A 12251-nucleotide genomic window follows, 5' to 3' on the forward strand; every position below is an offset into this window, starting at 1 on the left:
GGGCTAGGTCTCTCCTATTTAGTCCGTGTGGCACATAATTCTTTAGCCTCTTGTGGCCTGTTATTCCTTGTTCCAATTTCAGTTAGTGGTGTAGTGGGCTGGTGCTGAGTGATATCTGTGACAACCTGTAGCATACAGGCGCTCAGACCAGGTGATCTTATGGTCCCTGCTGGCCTTAAATGCTATGACTATTCCTGGGACTAGTGAAAAAGCTGTACCTGCTAAGGAAAGTTGGAGTAAGCGGTGTCAAACCTGCAGCACAGCTATTTCATACCACAGCAGTCACAGACTAGGGGTAAACGAACGGGAGGCCCCGTCAGTTTGCAGCAACCCGGGAGGCAATGCCACGGCACCGTGGCAATCACGCACACAATGCAAGCGACCGTTTCAGGCCCCCGGAACGGCACGTAGGAGCGCTCAGAAAAACGGCAGGGAAATGCACAGCACGAACCCCGCTCCGGGGGGCCCTGCACTACCCGGCCGAGCAGCGACCCAGGACATGACCCCGCGGGGGGGCTGCGGCTCCCTGCGGACCCCCGACCCCAGCCCGCAAGGGGGCCCCGGAGCCGCGGGCGGGCAGCAGGGCAGGGACCTGCCGCGAGCTGCACCAGCCCGAGCGCCCCGCCGCCCCTGCACCTGCCGCCCCCACCCCCTTCAGGCTCGCGCTAGGGCACGCGCCCCGCGCTCCCGAGCCACTCTGCAGATCCTCGCAGCCGGGGGAGGGAGGGAAGGAGGGGAAAAGAGGCGCGTGCACGGCTCCGTGCCTACCACCAATCAGCGGCCGGGTTCCTTCCTCTGACTCCGGCCCTTAGGCCGCACGCGCGCCAGGGCCCTCCCCCCCGTCCGTGCCTCCTGCTGCCCAATTGGCCGGCGGCCCCGCGTGGCGCGCGGAGTCTGAGGCTGGCGCGTGAACGCGCAACCGGCGCGTTGGCGGGCTCGCGCCTGCCGGGCTGTGGAGCAGCGCGCGTGCGCGCGGGGCCGGTCGGCCTGAGCTCCGTGTCGGCTGAGGGGAGCGCGAGGCTGCCGCCGCCCGCCGGTAGCCCGAGGAGCCGCGGCCAGGTGAGGGGCGGCCCTGGCGGGGCTCGCCGCTGCTCTCTCGGCCCCGCCCCGCCCCGCCGGGACCTGTCCAGGTCCTGACGCTCCGTCCCGGGCCGCCCCCGCGGGCGCTGAGGGGAGCTCCGGCGGGGAGCGGGTGTCCCCGGGGGCCGGGCGCGGGGGGCTCTGCGGGCCGGGGGCGGCGCGGGGAGCCGCGCGGCTGCAGGTGCGGGCCGGCCCCGCTGCAGGGCGAGGTCTCGCTTCCCGTGGCACTGAGGGGACGGGGCCAGCCGGGGCGGGGGGCTCTGCGCTGACCTCCAGACCCCGCTGCAGCCCGCCTACCCCACCGCTCCCGGCCGCAGGGCGCTGGTTTGGGGAGCGGGACTAGCTGGGGTGACTGCGCGGCGGAGGAAGCCGCCTGCATCCCTGGCATATCTGGGGAGGGAGAGGCTGCGAATTGCTCAATACATAGAGCCAGTTCGCTGGAGGGTCCAGCTCGCTGGGCTGCCCTTTGGGGTGGCGCTGTCTGCTCTGGGTCTCTCTCTCCGTAGGCACTTCGAAGGAGATTGGGGCTTTAGGCCTGATGGTGACTGACTGGTGTTAGAGCTGTCCCTCTAGCTAGCGAGCTGGCCTGTGGCTGCAGGCAGATGCACTGAGGACTGGTCAGAGTGTCCATTTCTAGCCACCTAAAAGTCCTCCCATCTGTTTTTGTGCTATGCTAGTTAAACTCGACTTGTATTAGTTCTCGCAATTTATGTCATAGGTAATTGCCTTTAAAATCAGTTCTGTAACTATACTCACTTCTCTCCACTAAACATATCAATCGCTGAAGCTACAGTTTGGATTTGGTTTCTTGATACTTAACTTAAAAGGCAGTTTAGGAGCCTAACATGCAAACATACCACTGGCTCTGTTTTGGGATTGGAAAATAGTATCATTCATTCACATTTGTAACACTGATTTAAATACAAAGGATCAAAATGGGTTTAAAGCATTCCATGTTCACTAAAATTACCTTTTGAAATTTATCCTTCAAAAAAGTTGATGAAATACTATAAAAACTGACCAGGATAATCTGATCTTTAAATGTAGTTCATTGATGTGTGAGTACAATATTTTCATGCTTAATCTTCCACACTGCAATGGTCTTAAGGAGTGGGTATGGTGAGGGGCTTCCACTTTAAAATGTATTTTTTTCAGGAGTGGGATCTCGCATTCCCTAACTGTAGATTTATTTAAAGTTGTTTGTGCATAGGCAGTAGTTGCTCAGGGCTTGTCTACGCTGCAAAGTTGTTGACAGAACTTTTTTCTTTCACGGGTACTTAAAAAAGCCCACCCTCCATGTGAAAGACAAAAGTTTTGCCGACGCAAGTGGCAGTGTGAACGTGGCTTTGTTGGCAGGAGCAATATCCTTCTGACAAAGCTAGTGCTGCTCGCGAGGCTAGAAGTATTTTGTTGGCAAAAGTGCCGACAAAGTACCAAAAAAGAGCATTTACACGTGCTGAGTTTTAGCGACAAAGCTGTGTTGACACAGCCGTGTTGCTAAAAGCTGCATGGTGTAGACAAGCCCTCAAAGTGGTGGTATTCTAGCAAACTCAAGTTCAAAAAACTAATAGAATTGAGGGATTCTGTCTGTAAAGAACAACAATTAGAGAGGGATGGAGGGGCTGACTGAAGAAGATGCAGACAGAGACATACATCTCAACCAGCAGACAGTAGTGATGTAAAGAGAAGCACAATGCCCTGTAGAGAAGTTGGTGATGGGGCATGTGGTTTAACTAATTACAGAACTGAAAACCGGGACTACCAAGAAGATTTATGCTGTGCAATTTCAAATGTGATTAAGGTATTTGAGCATTGGACTAAATTAAATAAATTCCTTAAATGACTTGTAATTTCAGAATTCCATTGGGGTATACAATGTTTCTTTTGGAGTGGCCCAAAAGGGGTGAGAGTATCACAACATTTTAGTTATTAACCACTATATATTCTCCTAGTGGCTGAGATCATAGAATATTAGGGTTGGAAGGGATCCCAGGAGGTCATCTAGTCCAATGCCCTGCTCAAAGCAGGACCAATCCCCAGACAAATTTTTGCCCTAGATCCCTATGTGGCCCCCTCAAGGATTGAGAAACAAGCGCATGCGTAGCAGCTGATGGTTTCAATCCATTGACCTCTAGGTTATGGGCCCAGCATGCTTCCACTGCGCCACTATGCTGTGATTCTAGTCTATGAGATAGTTGTACCTAAATGCTTAATTATACTTTTGCATACCTAATGGTCAAAGAACCTTTAAGTTTCTACTTTTCCAGTTCTATAATCTTAAAATTGTAAAATAGTTTAGTGCTACAAATTCAAGGTTTACTATGTGGTTTGAATGTCAGCTAATGTAAGAAACTGTATTTCTAAAATCTTTGGAGAAAATTAAATAACCCAACAAAGTACCGTGGCGAAGGAGGAAAAGGAAGTCTTTTTATTACTGTTAAGTATGTTTTTTTAGAACTAACTTCACAAGTCTGCATTGGGAATTTATTGTCACAATGAGTGCTCTGAATTTGTGATGTTTCAGGATAACTGAAGTGTGCCACCAGCAGGCTGCTGCATGTTGACTTCCAGCTGCATAGATTTACTTTATATATTACAAATTATAGTCTACAAACCTCAAGGACACTCCTTACTAAAAAGGAGAATAAAATCTATTCTAACTAGCATCAGCTTATTAATTCTTTTCATTTGATTTCTGAAATTTTGTGGTTAAAGAAATGAATTATGCTGGTATGTTAACATTTACAGTGAGTTGTATTTGTAGTCCTACCTAATATACATGGTAGTATTCTACAGTTATTAATTGCTTAATGTGCTTAATGTAATTGCTCTTTTTTACACCCTTACAGTAAAGTTTTATGTTCTGAACAACCATGTTTTCAAAGTAAATATAGTGGACTTGAAAAGGTTAGCTTGTAAGCTTCTTGGGATAGGAAGAGTGAAATGTATGGAGCTGGTTGTAACACTTAACAAATACCAGCTATTACTAGACAGTAAAGTGTTCTGTTTCTTTGCAGAATAAGTATGGCAGATGCAAAACAAACTTTCCCATTCTGTCCAGCTTGCGTTGTAATTCTGTTCTAGAGATTTCTAGGAACACTTATGGTGCAGAGGGCAAATTAGTCATCTTGGACATTCATTGATTGCCCTCTTAGGCCTTGTCTACACTACAGGGGATATTTGATCTAATCTACGCAATTCGAGTTACGTGAATAGCATAACTCAGATCAATGTAGCTTAGGTCTACTTACTGCAGGGACCACACTACGCAATGTTGATGGGAGACTCTCTGCTGTCAACTCCCTCTACTCTTCTCTATCTGGTGGAGTACAGGAGTCGATGGGGGAGCGATCTGCGATTGATTTAGTGGGTCTTCAGTAGACCTGCAAAATTGACCACAAATGCATCGATCACTGCTTGTTGATCTTCTGTTAAGTGTAGACAAACCCTTAGACATCAGCAAGAGGCCTTACTCAAAATGTTTAATAAATACCAATCTGGCCTGATGAAAAAGAATTTAAAAGCATCCCATTTTTAATTTAAAAATTGTTTGCTTCTATTATTAAATGAAAGCAAATTTTTATTTGCATATTTATTTACTTTCTTCCCATTTTTTAGTTTTAAATTGCAAAACTGAGCTTTGTACTTTGGTTCCCTAGAATTTCATATTTTACATGGAGGTATCACATTTAAAATATTCATTATGCTGGAAAAGAAAAGTCCAGGGCCTCATTAACATAGTTATAATAGAGTCATAGATTATTAGGGTTGGAAGGGACCTCAAGAGATCATCTAATCCAACCCCCTGCTCAAAGCAGGACTGATCCCCAAATGGCCCCCTCAAGATTGAACTCACAATCCTGGGTTTAGCAGGCCAGTGCTCAAACCACTGAGCTAGCCCTCCAATTGCAAAATAGTGAAGAAAATAACCCATGCAGTGTTTTCAGTCAGCGTCGCCTGCTGATATCAGGCTTCTATAAATGAAGAAAGTTGAATTGCTTCATCCAAGCTATGCTGGTTCATCTGAGTTTGAAGTCAGTGGGCCTTGTTCTACTAGTTTTAGTTCTTCAGAAAAGTCCCCCTTTAGGTTCTTAAATATTCTGTTATTTGAAAATGTTGGCCTCTTTATGAGAAGTAGTTCACAATAACTGTTGATTTATTGAAAAACTAAAATTTTCATTGTTAGCACTGTTGTACTTTTATTTTGATTTAACAAAGATTCGATGCCACTAAGAAGTTTTTAATAAAAATACAATTTTAGCCTGCTATGCACTGAATGTTAGGAAGATACAGGTATTTAACTTTAAGCACATCAGTAGCCCCATTGAAATCAATGGGGCTAATCATGTGAGTAAAATTACATATCTGCTTAAATGTTTGCAAGATCAGGGCTTCAGCTGTAAGTATTTTTTTTTTCTTGTGGCAGCCCAATAAATTCAAATAAGATACACCTCAGTAGTATGTCTTTATATGCTTAGTTAATTATAAATTAGTTTTTAAAAGGTTCAGCCTCAATTAAATCAATGATTTAAAAAAAGTTGTTTTTATGTTACTTCACCCTGATCATTAGATAACTCATAAGTACTGGTCTCGTCTGGATGTGAACCGCTGACTTAGAGGTGCAAAGTTCTATGAACAGTTGCTGATCCTTGAACCATTCACTTCATAGAAGGTATATTTTAATAACTTTTTGGAGTCAGTTGCTGTGCGACTAGCTGAGATCTATTCCCTGTCAGTTTTTCAGACTTGATGCTATCGGGAGAGCTATTGCTAGAGAGGTTCTGAATTGCTGTATCCATTTCTACTAATAATTTCTACCTAGTCTTCAAAATTTCATTTTTAATATCTTGGACTCCTGTTTGGTATTGTTTTCTTTTGAAGAGGAGAAGTGTATGTGTTTATAGAGTAATTACTGTCGAATAAAGAGCACCATGGCTGCTCTTTGAGGTGGAATGGCATCTTGCTTTGTTCTCTGATTGGTTAAAACAAGCTACATTGATCTTCCTAACATGGGTTTACCATCTGTTTCTTTGGCCTGTGTACACTTAGGTTTCATTATTTCTGGAGTATTTGGTTGGGTCTAGTTGAATTTTAAATTGGCTTCATTTTTTTTTTTGACAGGCCAAGCTGTTACATTTTAAATTGGGGAAAATCTGTTTGTTAAAGGGTTTTTTATATTTAAAAATCTTTGAACCGTAGCTAAAGTAAGTTAACATAAGCAGTATACCCATTTGGCTTTTCAGTTCTCTCTTAATTATTGTTGCAGATAAAAACTAATTGTTTGACGCTGCTTTTTCTCCAGACCAGTTTTAGATGATAGGAAATGTTTTAAAGGTTTGAAGTCAAAACTGCCCTTGTGATGGTATCCGATACTGAATCAAAACAATATTTTTTGTGGAATTCCTCACAATGTTGCTGTAAGTGGTGTTTAAATATATGTAATTAGGAACAAATCACTTTCCATTGGGGCAAGGGAATAAATGTAGTAGCTAGCTCAGGGTCTCTTATTAACATTTATTTCATCATTTTTGCATATATCTGAACTTCTATTTCCATCCCTGAGCATCTCTTGATATTTTTTTTTAAATTACATGGCAAGAACAAAGCTAAAATATATCAGGGTTTTTCAACCTTTCCCCCCCACGTACAGCCCCCAAAAGATCTGCTGTTTGCTTTCAGGTTCCTAATCCCACAGTACTTTGTAGCTGCATGCATCCTACACCCTTTTTAGATTGGTTTCAGAGTGGTAGCCGTGTTAGTCTTTATCAGCAAAAACAAGAAGGAGTTCTTGTGGCACCTTAGAGACTAACACATTTATTTGGGTATAAGCTTTCGTGGGCTAGAACCCACTTCATCAGATGCATGGAGTGGAAAATACAGTAGCAGGTGTGTGTGTGTATGTGTGTGTAATATAGTACATGAAAAGATGGGAGTTGCCTTAGCAAGTGGGGGGTTAGTCTAAGGAGACAATTCAATTAACAGTAGAATAACAAGGGAGGAAAAATCACTTCTGTAGTGATAATGCGGGTGGCCCATTTCAAACAGTTTACAAGAAGGTTTGAGTAACAGTAGGGGGAAATTAGTATGGTAAAATTAGTTTTTGTAATGACCCATCCACTCTCACCCAGTTTTTATTCAGGCCTAATTTGATGGTGTCCAGTTTGCAAATTAATTCCAGTTCTGCAGTTTCATGTTGGAGTCTGTTTTTGAATTTTTTTGTTGAAGAATTGCCACTATTAAGTCTGTTATTGAGTGACCAGGGAGATTGAAGTGTTCTCCTACTGGTTTTTGAATGTTATAATTCTTGATGTCAGATTTGTGTCCATTTATTCTTTTGCGTAGAGACTGTCCGGTTTGGTCAATGTACATGGGAGAGAGGAATTGCTGGCACATGATGGCATATATCATGCTGGTAGATGTGCAGGTGAACAAACCCCTGATGGTGTGGCTGATGTGGTTAGGTCCCTTGAATAGATATGTGGACAGAGTTGGCAACGAAGTCTGGTTCCTGGGTTAGTGTTTTTATTGCGTGGTGTGCAGTTGCTCGTGAGTATTTGCTTCAGGTTGGGGGGCTGTCTGTAAGCGAGGACTGGCTATCTCCCAATGTCGGTGAGAGTAAGGGATCGTCCTTCAGGATAGGTTGTAGATCCTTGATGATGCGCTGGAGAGGTTCCAGTTGGGGGCTGTAGGTGACGGCTAGTGGCATTCTGTTACTTTCTTTGTTGGGCCTGTCTTGTAATAGGTGACTTCTGGGTACCCTTCAGGCTCTGTCAATCTGTTTCTTAACTTCATCAGGTGGGTATTGTAGTTTTAAGAATGCTTGATAAAGATCCTGTAGGTGTTTGTCTCTGAGGGATTGGAGCAAATGCAGTTGTATCTTAGAGCTTGGCTGCAGACAGTGGATCGTGTGATGTGGTCAGAATGGAAGCTGGAGGCATGTATGTAAGTATAGCGGTCAGTAGGTTTCCTGTACAGGGTGGTGTTTATGTGACCATCACTTATTAGCACTGAAGTGTCTAGGAAGTGGATCTCTTGTGTGGACTGGTCTAGGCTGAGGTTGATGGTGGGGTGGAAATTGTTGAAATCCTGGTGGAATTCCTCAAGGGCCTCCTTCCCATGGGTACAGAAGATAAATATATCATCAGTGTAGCGCATGTAGAGTAGGGGTCATAGGGGATGAGAGTTGAGGAAGCTTTGTTCTAAGTCAGCCATAAAGATGTTGGCATACTGTGGGGCCATGCGGGTACCCATAGCAGTCCCTCTGATTTGAAGGTATAAATTGTCCTCAAATCTGAAATAGTTGTGGGTGAGGACAAAGTCACAAAGTTCAGCCACCAGGTTTGCCATGACATTATCAGAGATACTATTCAGCCTCATCAGCCTCAGCCTGGACCAGTCCACACAAGAGATCCACTTCCTATACACTACAGTGTTAATAAGCAATGGTAACATAAACACCATCCTATACCAGAAACCTACTGATCACTATACTTTCCTACATGTTTCCAGCTTTCATCCAGACCACATTTTTCATTCAGCTGAGTGCTATAAGTGAAAGAACCATGTCATCTTAAACTTGTTACAAGCATAAAATAGATGTGTGTCGTTTTGAGCAGTGTTAGTCATAAAGTTGGATGAAGTCTTTAAAAGCAAAACTGTTGTTTGAGCTGTGCTTTCCATTAGCTCTTCAGCTAGGTGCTAAATAGCAAAGATAAGAGACATTTCACACACATGATTCTAAGCTAGTCTTTTTATTTTTCTGCTAGCAACTTTGAAGGCTCAACTAGCACCAGAGCCAACGTGATGCACCTAGCATGCACCATGTTGGAATTTCTCTGTTAGATTTGAGGCTACTGAAGAAGCATAGAGATGAGGCTTGGGGGCGGTTCTGGGCAGGGGATAGATGACATAGTGGTAAAAATGCCTGAGCAATGTCTACTACTACCCCTGATTGAGGGCTTGTCTACATTATAATGTGGATTCGATCTAAGATACGCAACTTCAGCTATGTGAATAGTGTTGCTGAAGTTGAGGTACTTATATCTACTTACCACGGTGTCTTCACTGTGGTAAGTTGACAGCTGAAGCTCTCCTATTGACTCTGCTTGCGCTTCTCATTCTGGTGGAGTACTGGAGTCGATGGGAGAGTGCTCAGCGGTCGATTATCGTGTTTATACTAGACACGATAAATCGACCCCTGCTGGATCGATTGCTGCCTGCTGAGCTGGCAGATAGTGTAGACAAGCCCTTAGTTTTACCAGTAGTGATTAAAGGATTCCATTTTTCATAGTGTAAACAGGACCTAATGGTTTGAGTTAAGTATGTGGTACAATTTTGCTTACTTGAAAACATAGTAACACGTTTGTCATGCTGTTTGGCCCCCTATAACCTTGCTTCTTCTTCGATCAGTAGACTGATCTACAGTACAACCTCAGAGTTATGAACTGATTGGTCAACTACACACCTTATTTGGAACCAGAAATATGCAAGCAGGCAGCAGCAGAGAACCCCGACCTCCCCCCAAAATGAGCAAATACAGTACAGTACTGTGTTAAACATAAACTATTAAAGAAAAAAGATTTGATAAAGTAAGGAAACAGTTTCTGTGCTGGTTTCCTTTCAATTAAGATGGTTAAAAACTGCAGTTTTCTTCTGCATAGTAAAGTTTCAAAGCTGTATTAAGTCCTTGTTCAGTTGTAAACTTTTGAAAGAACAACCAGAACGTTTTATTGAGACTACGTAACTCTGAAATGTTCATAACTAGCAACCTCCATTCCTGAGGTGTTCATAACTCTGAGTTCTACTGTAGATGTTAAAATGTGTCATGTGACAGGCTGCTGTGTCAGTATGGGAGCTGGCTACACTTTTGGGGATGGAAGCAGGCCAACGTTTGGGAAGCAGAACATGTTTAGAATAATTAATGATGAAATACCTTTTTAAAACTAATTGTTTATCTAGCGCTCGCTTGTAGTGCTAGCTACCTCTAAAATTATGCAGACCTCCTGTGTAATGAATCTTTTACATAAACAGTCATGTCTTGAATGACAGTTGATATTTTTGGAATGTTACTTATGTACTGTTGCAAACTTTTGTGTTTTTTATGATGAGTAATATGATGTAACCTCTGCTGTAGACAGTCTTGCCATGGTGAGACGCTTTCGCCATCACAATTTTGGGAAACAACCAGAAGAGAGAAACTTCTCCAACAATTCCCTGCAAGCCCAGAAATCATGAGTTCTCGTCCTAGTTCTTCCATGGACTGATGTTAATATTTTTGTATACCCTTACGAGTATATGGCTCAAGCTGCTGTCTGGTGGGTATAACTGTAATTAGCCTATTTCAGAGATAAGATAGCTAAGAGCTTGCACAAGGTCACTACAGACACAGCTGGGAACAGAACCCCAGTTCCTAATTTAACAGAGCAAATTTTTATCTACTTTACCACACCGTCTTTGAGACTAGGGGAACTGTAACGCATGCTAACATAGTTTACATGTTAACTAAGACAAGAGATCAGATTCTTCAGGTCGTGTGGTAGAGGTTCATGCTTCTACATCTAGAGGGCCTGAGTTCATTCCCCAGAGATTACCAAAATAGAGGCATTGTTACATTTAGTTATGCTATCCGTAACTATGAGACCACAGTCTGCTTCTGAAACAGGCTGAGAACTTGATTTGGTAAGCTTATTTTTCAAAAAAAGCCTCATTCTCAAAGATGTAACATTAACAATTATGGGGAGTGGATGTCTTAAAGCTTTGATAATGAACTGTAGAGGCTTTTTCCTGTCTGTCACCAGTTTTGAATCCTGCCGAGTTTAATCAGGATGAATTGTCCTTATCTAGTGGAATTTTGATAGCCCATGTATGAAGTAGTTTGTGTTTCCTGAAACAGGGAAAGAGCAAGAGCTGAGGCTTGGAGCAGAGATACTATGGATCAGAGCTGTTTGCAAAAAGATGGATGAGGATTGAAGTTCCGCTTTAGAGAACTTTATGATCTGGTCTACAAAAATTCCTTCAGCGATCCTGCTTCTGCCACTTGAGTTATGATTTTTCTATGCTGAGGGGCTTTGGCAAAAAAGTTGAATGTATTTTGGGGATTAACAACCATGTAATGACTTTTTTTCCTGTTGTTTTAGGGAAATTATGTTTATGCCTTTCGTCCTTTCTGGAGTGGTCCATTCTAAGGTCATTCTTTTCAAGGAATTTCTCAATACAACAGTCAGCTTTGTCCTTTCATTTCTCTAAAGGGACGTGGGTTGGAATGAGCTGAGAGTTTGGATCTGATATTTTTAGGAACATTGATAAAATTCAGGTATGTCCTCAGTGCACTCATTCAGGAAGGGATAATAGGAATAATCAGAATCTGAATACTTTAAGAGTGAGTGGAAAATGGGTAATGAGTTTGGGGACCAATTGCAGTGTCCAACTCGGAATTTCACACAGGTTTGTGCTTTTTTGTTTTGAAAGTCTTGAAGTTGTGAGAACAATTTTCTGTGGTTTATAACTAGGTCAGATCTGGATAGACTTTTACAGGGAAAGTAAATGGCATCTCTCTGACTTCAGGACAATCCTTCCAAATTTCAGCTACTTACTCCAACCACAGATACACTAGAGTTGTTAAATTTTCTATCTGATTTTTATTTTTCACTATATTCATGTAACTTTGCCTACCTAATTTTTGCAAAGGGCTGAACTGATTTAAGCTTGAGCAAAAGGGTGGGGGGAAATATCTCATCTGAGGCAGACACCAAGCATGGAAAACTTCTGCTCATGCCGTTTGACAGTTATGTGTTTTAGTTACAGGTATTTTTAGTAAAAGTCATGGACAGATCACAGGCAATAGGCAAAAATTCATGGTCTGTGACCTGTCCATAACTAGTACTATATACCCCTGACTAAATCTTGGGGGAAGGTGTGTGGGGTGGTGGGACTGGCAGGCTTCTTACCTGGCTTCATGCCTCCCCGGGAGTGGCATCATCCCTCTCCCTCTGCTCCTAGGTGTAGACGTGGGCAGGCAGCTCTGTGTGCAGCCTCTGCCCTAAGCGCCAGCTCCACAGCCCTCATTGACCAGGAACCACAGGGGCAGTTCCTGCAGGTAGAGGCAGTGTGCAGAGCCCCTGGTCGTGCCTCTGCTTGGAGCCAAGGGATGTTGCTGCTTCTGTGGAGCTCCC

At 43.5% G+C, this 12251-nt stretch overlaps 1 protein-coding gene across 5 annotated transcripts in view; it reads left to right on the plus strand.

The window, feature by feature from the left end:
* Positions 1-978: 978 nt before the first annotated feature.
* ADARB1 (adenosine deaminase RNA specific B1) overlaps positions 979-12251 on the plus strand; it is a 270641-nt gene continuing 259368 nt past the window's right edge. For 4 of the 5 annotated variants that reach the window (XM_030580007.1, XM_030580000.1, XM_030580006.1 and 1 more), the window contains exon 1: positions 979-1059. The gene's annotated coding sequence lies outside the window, so the exon portion shown is untranslated. Of the gene's footprint in view, positions 1060-5733; positions 5753-12251 lie in introns of those variants that run through there. The other variant, XM_030580002.1, reaches the window with a different exon arrangement.

The sequence above is a fragment of the Gopherus evgoodei genome, chromosome 11, assembly GCF_007399415.2.
Source record: "Gopherus evgoodei ecotype Sinaloan lineage chromosome 11, rGopEvg1_v1.p, whole genome shotgun sequence".
Taxonomy (NCBI): Eukaryota; Metazoa; Chordata; order Testudines; family Testudinidae; genus Gopherus; species Gopherus evgoodei.